The sequence below is a fragment of the Chironomus tepperi genome, unplaced genomic scaffold (genome assembly GCF_022539635.2).
Source record: "Chironomus tepperi strain 1889 unplaced genomic scaffold, CSIRO-AGI_Ctep_v1 contig_353, whole genome shotgun sequence".
Lineage (NCBI taxonomy): Eukaryota > Metazoa > Arthropoda > Insecta > Diptera > Chironomidae > Chironomus > Chironomus tepperi.
The window spans coordinates 433,596-444,928 of record NW_027226475.1 but is presented as its reverse complement, the minus strand read 5'-3'; positions in this window follow the sequence as shown (position 1 = coordinate 444,928).

Genomic DNA, 11,333 nt, shown 5'->3' with positions numbered 1-11,333 from the left:
GCATAGGATTGGGGGTTAGTTGTGAATATTGATGTAATTTAGTCAATTTAGCGTCTAACAGGCTTTATTTACTATTTAAGAATTTGATAGATCTTAAGGGGGTCCGCAGGGGCATAGCCAGGAATGTTTTGTGGGAGTTTTGAAAATTAGAAGGAATTTTGAAGGAATTTTTAGATTTTTTTCCGAAAAACCCTAAAAAATTGAAGAATTTTGTACAAGAAGGAAGGGTTTTGACCCCAGAAACTCTACCTAGATACGACTCGACTCTGGAAGGTCCGGAAAAGCTTTTGAAACTCATCTGAAAATTATAAAAATTGTACACCATTTTTTGCAATTTTTATAGATGAATCTTTGAGTTTTGGGATTTATTTGTTTTGAGCAATTTTGAGTAAACTCGAACGATTCTGAAATGCCATTGAAAGTCTTCCTCGTGCTTCCTTTTCGTAAATATGCAAAAATGTTCATTCAAGCCCCGTTCAGCTTAGATTTAGGTCTTGTGTCGTCTAAATCACAAATTAGTCTTTCAAAAAATAAAGAAATTTTTGCACTTCATTATTGATCACTGGATGCACCTTAAATGTGAAGTGCTGTACTTTGATCTCTAAAGTGTAAGTTCGAATACCCTAACAGACAAAGAGAACGCTTTTAGCAACTATTATTGTAATTCTGTGTCATAACTGCATGCTCTTTGCCTTTTAAGATTAATGATACAACTCCAACCCTTTAGCGAATCTTCGAGAACATTCAATGTCAAACAATACCCTCTAGTTGATCTGAATCATCTTCTTATTCTCAGAAACTCAACAACACGTGAATTCAACATTTTTTTAATACATTTTAAATTCTCACATAAATTAAATAGCTATTTCATTCAGAATATAGCACAAGATGGCAACAAAGTTGATATCAAAATGTTTTTTAAGCTTATCGAATCCATAAAATTTTATATTAATTAATTGTCAACTGATCGAATCGGCTTTTTAGAATGTCAAAGAGTAGTGAATGAAAATGCATTTATGGATATCGGATTTGTGGATCGTAAAATTCAGTTTTATGTGATTTTTGGAGGATTTGGATGTTGACTGGATGGTTAAGACTAATTGGGTTGTTGGATATTGGAGGACAGGCAATGATTTGAGGGTTTTTAAGCTTGTTGTTTGGAATTAGAAATCGATAAGTTATGACAAGCAATTAAGTCAATTTCAGGCGCCATTTAAGCTAGTCCATGGATCATAGTTGACATACTATTAACCTCCATTACAGCCCAAACCCAAAAATTAATCAATTCTTAATTCACATCCACAAATTCAATTCCAATTTAAATTTCCCATCCAAGTCCATCAATTTACACACCATAAAAAAATAATCCCATCTAATTTATAATCCATTCATGTCAAAGCCATTACAATTTGCGATTCTAGTCTTGAACTTGACAATTTTTTTATTATGCCACTGACTTCAGTCATGCCAATGAATAAGCAGACATCCATAAAAGAAGAAAAAAAAATTGTAATAAAAAAAATGAGAAAAAAATTAATAAAATTTCATGTCAATCGCTTTTGTGCATAGACAAGTTGACTGAGTAATGATAATGCTGCGCATTATGCTTCATATGATGTGTCTACAAGAATAAACTTTAAAAAAATGAGAGATTGAGCAAATAAATTGAGTAAAGGCGCGCGATAGCAAAATAAGACACTTGAGTAAATTGTGTGTTTCGGAGGTGCTCAAAAATTAGATTCTGACGCAATTAATTTAATCACCAAAAAAAAAAAAAATAGACACAAAAAGTCAAGAAGAGGAATCGAAAAAAAAATATGCCACACAGAATTTTTGTTGTTAATTAAATCAACATAGACGCTTAATATGACCAAAAAATGGCAAAACATAAAGTCACAGTCATGCTTATTCGACAAGATTGATTCCACTTTTTGATAGATGAAATATTAAATATATGTTTTCATCTAAGATTCTATCGATTTCATAAGGTCAGTCGACTAGGTCAACATATTTCAATTGAACCAAATTGTGATTTAATGAAATTAACACATTTTAGTCATAAAAATGAGTGACAAATTCTTTTAAGTAATTACTTTGTTGTGGGTGAGCAAATAAACGCATATATTGTGAACGATTGTGAAAGATGTCGGAGTTTATTGCTGTTTTGTTTGTTTTTGTCGTGAGTACCGAGGAGTACATGGGAATTTAGTGGTGTTGTATCTGAATATGGGTCACTTTACTGATGTTCTTTATTGTGAAGAACTGTAAGAATGAGGAAAGTTGAAGAATTCCGTTGTCAGTCTCGATCTCTTAGTGGTTTGGGTTCAGTTTCAGTTTAGTTCTATCAATTTCTGGGGCTCGGCCTCTTAGTCTCAGTTCTCATCTTGATCCTGGTCCCAGTCCCAGTTGGTCTTGGACCTGGTTTCAATTCAGGCTTAGTCTCAGTCTCAGTCTCAGTCTCAATCTCAGTCTCAATTTCTGGCTCAGACTCAGTCTCAATTTCTGGCTCAGGCTCAGAGTCAAGCTCAGGCTCAGGCTCAGGCTCAAGCTCAGTCTCAGTCTCAGTCTCAGTCTCAGTCTCAGTCTCAGTCTCAGTCTCAGTCTCAGGCTCAGTCTCAGTCTCAGGCTCAGGCTCAGGCTCAGGCTCAGGCTCAGCATCTCATTCTCAATTTCACTCTCAGTCTCAATCTCAGCTTCAGTCTCAATCCCGGTCTCGGTATCGATCCTGGTCTCAGTCTCGGTCATAAATATTCATCAAATTCAAGATTTCGGCAGCTACTCAGAGCTGGTCACTTGCCTTAAATCACGAGTTTAAAATATTATACAAATATATTTTTAACTGCAGCTCCCAAATCGTGACAATTAGTATGATATAATGCCTTCCGTTTACCTCAAAACTACATGTTTTATTACTTTCTCACGACTAGACTTAAGTGCAAACCTACTCATGCACTACTCGGCCAAATAAAATTGAGGAAAAATTCTTCATCTGTCACATTGATTGGCAATGAAATTGAATTATTTGTAGGAACACAAATTTGATTATTGAAAAAAATTATAAAAGCCAATAAAGTCATTTAAAAAAACTCTTTTTTGATGTGATTTGAATAAATATTGACCACGTGTTTGAATGTTTATAGTCCACAGAAATATGATCATTGCATGTGAAAGTCATAAATTTCAGTTTTTATGAAAAATTAGCGAAATTGTTTTCAGTGCCAAAGTAAAAAGAAGAAATTGGATGTGATGCAGATGTGTATTTGGGGAAGTGTATCTTTTGTTAATGAAGGCTGGTACAACAGTACCAGTCGATCGCAGTGCCAATTTTGCTATAAAAAATGTTAAATTATATTCTAATGAAGTTTTTAAGCATGATTTTATAGAAGGCAAGTGGCGCTTCAAGTCCTTATGCAAGGAAGCTGTCAATAGAGTCAGTATTGCACTTGGAATCGGAAATTGTCAAACGATAGTCAGCGATAGAGCCAGCTTCAGATGCAAACTGAGGAAGACCATACAAAAGCAAAATAGGAACTGTGGTCTCTACAGAATGCCAATGTCCTTGATAAAACCAACAATGTCCAAACAGCCCTGTTTGCGTTTATCCGTCTTCAGCAAAGTCCGTTTCAAAGGAAGACTATGTCCGACGCTCTAACCACTTGACCATTGCTGCTTTTTCGGTGCCAAAGGGAGACCATGGATCACAATATGTCTATAAGGCCAGCTAGGTAACTAAATAAGGAAGCATTTGGGGTTTAGAGAAGCTTTTGGGGTTCATGAGGCAATTTTGGAGTTCAAGATCAATTTCAGCAGCAGCACAGCATCATTGACCTAACTATACTCCTAACTGCATGCATGATTTACATCCACAAGGATTTATCTCATATTTATGTCCATTTCTTTCAGTTCTTTTAACTAGGCTATAAAAATAAAAATTTACTGTATTGAAAAACCTATAAAAGAAATGATGATTAAAAGTAGAATCGTGACATAAAAGTCTCATCAGCCCACACTTATAGATCATCATTTTATTTTATTTTGCGAAGGCTAAATTCCTTATATCTTTTTGTATTATCCACCAAAAATAAATATAATATAATATAAACATCACGAATTGATCGTCAATCACGTCATACATGTGAAGATTTATTTCCCCCAAAATTCTTATTGACACATTTGATTTGCTTAATTTATGTACGCGCAAAAAAATATCCGTGCAGAATTATTTTGTTATTTTAAGTCTCACACATGTACAGACTCTAAAATACGCATTGAATTACATCAGATGCCACAAATATGTCTCTATACTGATTGACTTTTTGGCAAGCCATTTTATGGGAGGAAAAAAAAAGATGAAAAATTTGAAAACAATGAGACAAAGGAATTTAATTCTATAGGGCTTAGCATGCATGCCTCGTGTGTATTTGTAGATTAAAATTGTATTTTAGAGAATATAATATAAATGTCATTATGAATAATGTGGAATAGACGGCATGTGATCACCCTTTTAAGTTTTATTTACTTTTTTATATTTGCAACAAAAGGAGGAAGAAGGAAGAGAATTGAAAAGGAGCCAGGTGGGTGAAGTTTAGAAGAGTAAGGTTGCAAGTTGTGGATAGAATGTAGCAGATGAGCATTTTAGGGGTTTAATAGGAGAAGTGTGTATGGTGACAACAAGAGTAAGCAATGCTTTAAGCTTTTGGACTTGAAAAGATCATGAAAGAACATTCATTTCAGGCTGGATAAATCTAGTGACAACAAGGAAGCAATATTGACACTTTGTGCTGTTTTGAAGGATTTTATTTAATTTTTTTGTAATATTTCTGTATAAAATTGAAATTGTCGCTTCCTTAATAAAGTTAGGTCCTATTTTGACTTCTAACAATTAAAGGCTCTCAAACTACATGATGTGGGCTAAGTAATCCGTTAAAAATCTATAGAATGAGCTAGTTTGGCTTCTAAATAGAGCCCTAATCGCTCCAGATACAACATTACAAGAATAATCCTCAATCAGAAGCAAATCAAAAGCCCAAAACATGCTAAAATGTAAATTTTGTCTCAAAATTCATCAAATCAGCTACAAAATCCATTTCACAGCAACTCATGCCTTCAATTAATCTTCCAGTAACCAAATCCTTCAAAAATTCTCAAAACAGTTACCAAAAAAATCCCTCCAGCCAGTCATTTAACCCGTATTATTGAATTTTTTTATAGCAAATTTCTTTACAGTTTGAAACTTGATGAATCAACATGTTTTTATTTGCCAAAGAACCAATCGAATCGCAGGCAGGTGATCAACAAAAATTCACAAGAAAAAAATTCTAGTAAGTTAATGTATAAGTTTTCACCAAGCCTTTTTTATAGCTACAATAATAATGTTGAATTTATAGAAGTAATAAAAAAAATATTCTCAATACAATCTCGTCGATATGCTAATTTTTGCTGCTTTTGCTTTATTAAATCCACGACATTTTTTCTGATAATTGTCGAATAGAAGTCTGAGACGTGATAAAAATTTTCATAATGAGGAATTGAAATTTGGGGATTTTTTGTTGTTTAAGCGCCATGAGAGCCCGAACGACGATAGTTGTACATATATTAAATCCACGGTAGTCGAATAAGTGAGAATCATAATGAGGAATTGAAAATTTTGGGGATTTTTTGTTGTTTAAGCGCCATGGGATACATACATGACAATCAAATGACGTCCAAGTGGCCTTCAAATGAAATCCATGGATGGTATCCACATCTACATGGTATCCACATGGCATCCACATGGTATCCACATGGCATCCACATTGCATCCATATGGCATCTACATGGGATTCAATTGGCAACTTTTTAGCAGTCAACATGAAAATTGCAACTTGGCCAGAATATGGCAACCAATTGGCTACTTGATGAGCCGCTAAAGATCTTCAACTCAAACGTAAAGTCGGTGTTAATATATGGCTGCGAGACTTGGAAAGTAACCAATTCGCTTACTAATAATTACAACAATGTTGTATGCAATGACAGGAACAGAGTTGCACCTGTCACAGACAAAACCTGTATGGTTTCTTGATAATTTGTATGGTTCTGTAAGAAATTGTACGACATTTGCCTGTAACAGATGCTAGTATTGCAACTCTGGACAGGACAAAAAGTCATTGCGATCGAAATTGGTTTAAGGAAATGGGGATGGATCGGTCACACTTTAAATAAGCATGAAACAGACATTTTTTTGGAACATAAAAGGCAAAAGGAGTGTTGCCAGAAGGAAAATCACTTGGCGTACAACCGTAGAGAAGGAGGCAGAGCAACAGCACAAGAAACTAGCAGAAGTAGCCGTTTTGGCCAGGAACAGAAACCTGTTCAACCGCTTTATTAACGCCCTACGATTCACAGTGGATCAATAGGAACTAATCATCACCAATTGCCTTCCATGACTAATTTGCACCGATCGGGTATCGTTCCTTCTTTTTATTATAATGAAAGTCAAATGATGTCATTTTTTTGGTCTATTAAAAATATTACAAACGAAACAGTTTTTTTCTTTCATTCGCCTTTACTTCTTTTCTCGTCTCATATTTTATTTGTAGGCTTCATATATGTGTATCGGATCTTGTGTGTGGGTATCTCTGTATGAGTGTTACATGCCATAAAAAAACCTCTTTTTTTACTCTCTCGTCGTTGTAACAAACAAAAAGAAACCTTCAGGTATCAATGCATCAACATACACACCATAACTATTTCTTTTACTTCTTTTCATTTCCATTTTTCATCGTTTGAAGTTGAAACATATACACAAAATATATTTTATATTCTGATTCATTACTGCCTTAGCCCCGGTGTGTGATTTTTGTCGTGTCTCATAACTTTAACTTGCTCTTTTTTCATGAAACAGTCTTTTCGGATGGAGGAAGAATGAGGAACAAAAAGAAAGAAAAGATAAAACTTTCAACGAGTTCCTTTATGTGATGCAGTTTTATCTCAATTGTGTTCTGTCTCCTGATTCTCTTTCTTTCTTATTTTTGGGGGTTCCAAGGTTGTTTGAAGAGATTGAGAGAGTTTAGGAATTGTTCTAGAAATTGAGAATTGAGCAATTTTGTAGTTCTATAGAGGAATGTGTGTTTTGGAAACAGACAGTAGTTATTTGAGAACTTGTGTATGGTTTGAAAGGCACAATGGTGATTGAAATGTAGAATTATTGTATTTGACATAAAGTAGATCACGTTATGTAATGAGGTGGTTTGAAATGAAACCTAAATGTATTGCACGGAACTGTCAATTATAAACAGATCTCCGAACAGTCTTTAAAGTAATAACTCCATTCATTCATGTTTGTATATTCCAGCAGATCTTTTCCAACAATTTCAAATATTAACTCAATTTTGATACTCAAAACTATCCATTCTATGATATATGCAGACCTAAGTGGTCTATCTTACCCTACAAATGACTACATACCTACAGAATACAAATTGAATAAATTTAGTAGCAATTAGTAAGTTTGTTAAAGTCTTAAGAGAAATATGGCAACATAGCAAGATCAAATATCAAGTATATTGTTGATGCTATACTAAAGTATATTTTAAAAGACTAATACACAAAATATGACTGAGAATATATTATAATAATTTAAAAAAATCATATTTAGAGGCTATTGAGGGAGTTATCGAGACTATTGAGGACTATTAAAAAAATAAATAAACACAATAAACATTAGCATTTCAGACCTTAAGGTCCATAGCTGCGCGTTTTTGAGGACTATTAAGGACCAATATTTTACATATATAGTCTCTATCTGTAATAGACAAAAATACCGCTTTTAGGTTCCTTAGTGGTCTTTGTACAGCCACTTGGTACAATAACAAACGGTACAGTCATGAATTCATGTACTATGTCTTTAAGTGAACTCTTCGAGTTCAAGTAGAAAGAAAACCTAAGACTTAAAACTGAATTATCCATAAAACTAGCACTAGTTCGACTCGATACTGTTGTCATTGACACTATTTAGGGCCTGTTTGATACTGAACAGCATCTGAGTTAACATCATCCATTTGCAGAAGGTTTAAAAATAAAAGCAAGCTTGAGACATTCCCCACGCATGATAATGAGCAATTACTCATTTAAGCAAGGAAATTAGTGAGTAATCTGAAATGCACAAGACGTGAAAATTGTGTCCTCTGCCTAGCAGTATTTTAGCGTGGGTTCGAATATTGCTGAATCCGACTCGAAGCCAGAGTCAAGTTTTATAAATAATCAAAAAATTGATTCAAACTTAATCCTGGATATCCCAAAATTGACCAATAACGGCCATTATGGGCCTTAGGACCGTTACGCTTTGCTGTTAACACGACTACGTTGTACTACTTGATTATTCTAAACTTTTTAGGTTTAAATACTCCATTGATAATTGATAATTCCAATGACCATTGATAATTCCTCCCAAATTTCATTGTCAATCGAAAACAAAGTAATTATTGTATCACGAATGTAAATATCATGTTCGCATGCTTATGATAAAATGTGAATGTCATCAAATATAACAAAATGCTTAAATTTTTCTTTACAAAATTGTGTATTAATTCATATCTGCTAATTATTATGAAATTGTAGAATAAAATTACAAGTTTTTAATAAATTTTCCATGACGAACATGAAATAGCAGCGGGGCTTGTGAAATGCCACAAAATGTATATATGTCTCATTACGTTTTTAAGATGAAATTGTAAAGGCAAGTAATGATGATGACGGAGCCTCATGCATATTGCATATCACACTTTGCGAAACATTATTTCTTCTTTTACTTCCATTCCTTCTTCTTATCTTCGTGCCTTTTCATACAGCAGTATTAAAAAAAATAACATTTGTGCTGCACAAAGCACATTATGCTGTATATTTTGCCATGTATTGTTGAGTAAACTAAAAAAAAATATGATTGTGGTGTGTGCTAGCTGTTTAAATTGTATTGCGAATGTTGGCACTAAAAAAATAACGAAAAAAAAGGCAACAATTGAAAATTTTTATCTTGGATGCATTTGAAAGTGGTGTGGAGATATATCAAGCTGTAACCTTCAATTGATGATTTTTTAAGAAAGGTCAGTAAATAAATTCGGCTATGTGCTGTTTATCAGAGATTTTAAAAGTACGGGTGATGAAAATTGATGACTGAAACTGTTAAAAATTGAGTAATTTGTGAATTTTTAATGGATTTTGCTTGAAAATAATATTTCTGTGTTGTCGGATTTGTTTAACAAATTATCACAGGATAGAATCAATAATATTCGCTAAAAAAGTTATATAAGTTTGTGTATAAAATTTGTTTTTGGTGAATTTCAAACTTGAGCGAGACATTGAACAATAAACCGACAAATTTGCTATCAAGTCGTTACTTTGCATACTATAAAATGTCAATTTTAGTTAGTATGCAGCTTTGAGTCATTTAAATATTGACTTTTGCATTTTTATTGCAATTTGTTTAATTAATTTTAATGCAATTATTTCAATATCGAGTGTTAAGTGTTAAATGTCAACACGAGTGGACAAAAATGTGTTATAACTGGTCGGTAACTGGACATCCACTTGACATTAACTAGTAATAACAAGTGTTCGACCAAGAACTGCAAGTCTGCATTTCCTGAGTTTTAAATGCGCTGACCTGTAGGCTGCAGCTTATGGTTGTACTTTATAGATCGTTAAAAATTTAAGTCCTGCATTTTCTGCGTTTCAGATGGGACTCCTGTAGTTTTAGGCTGTACTTTATAGTTCGATAATAACTCCAGAACCGCTGTTTTGTTTAAAAGCCTGCAACTTTTGACGATTCCTAGTTATATCACCCTTTCATCTATTAAAAGAAGTATTGAAGTCGTTAAAATGATTTAAAATGTCACTGTGATCATAACTCCAAGATACACATCGTGAAAAAAAATGAAAAAGTGCATTTTTTCCAGTGTGGCTCTGTGTGCCAAAATTGACCTCTCTTAACGGACAAAGAGCATGTTTTTATGGTTCAGAAATACCTCTACGATCCTTAAAAGCAATATAATAGCCCTCTTAGGGTTCACGTTAGAATAGAGCTCGAAGTTGATTCAGATTTTGTATAAAAAAGTCGACTCAAGTCGACTTAACTTCATATAATATTTAGTCAACTTCGAGTTCTGCCCCAACTTTACACTAGAGTCAATGTTTCTCGCTTTTACATGACAATTAAGTCTTTTTTTAATTAAGTTACTTTAATGTTTTATTCAAAAGTTTTAAAATTATCGTTTCCTTTTTATAAATTCCACGGCACAACACTTCGCCCTTGTTTAATCTGCAGCAAACACAGTTAAAAATAAGATCACATGTTAGAATATATCAATAGTCATACCATTAGATCATTACACTAACATCACTGCACTAAAAAATTCAAAAACTAGAAATAATGAATGCAATAGAGCAGTAGATTTCCTAGAAGAAACTTCATGGCTTTAACTCCATTTTAGGATACTTTACTTTATTATACCTCATTATAGAAACCTTAAAAATTCTCATTAAAATGTTTTCATGTAAATCACAACAAAAACAAACACGATTCTTTATCAACGTAGTCACAAAGTCCCTCAAAAAGCCTCAACAACGCTCAGTCAATTACTAACTTATCATTTAAACAATTATCTTATTCAGATTTGACCCCAATTTGCTAATTTTATTTTTCTCAGTATTCCTCAATGTACACACATGTTTTAGACAATATTTTCCTTAGTATTCAAGCGGCAAATGTACCTAATTTGAATATACAACCAATAAATTTTAAAAAGCATGCACAGCGACCCAAAAAATTTGCATTTAAGATGACTCAAAATTGCATTAAAATTTCCAATAAAAATATTTATTTGCGCCATTTTGAATTCATTTTTAATAAATTTTATATAAAAAGAAATTCAATGAATGAGATTGTGAGAATTAAAAATAAAAAAAATCATAAAATGTTGTGTGTGATTGTTAAGTGGGCTATAAATTAATTATCAACATTCGTCTTATAAGAAATAAAATCGTTTCGACACAAATAAATTTTATTCCTTGTGGCTTAAAAAATAAGTTTTAAAATTTTATGTGACTAGAATTTAAAATAAAATAAAATTTGACGAAGAAGACATTGACAAGACAAGGAGGTATTGTACGTGAGATATGAGAATACATGAAAGTGCTAATTATATGCAAAAATAAACACCACAAATAAGTGAGCAAACGAGTAACTAGAACGGTAGATAAGACACGAAAGGTTACTTAACACAGTGTCATTATTGGGGGTAGTTTGTGGTTGATGTCTAATGATTGATACCTATGGGAATGTTTGGAAATTACCTAAT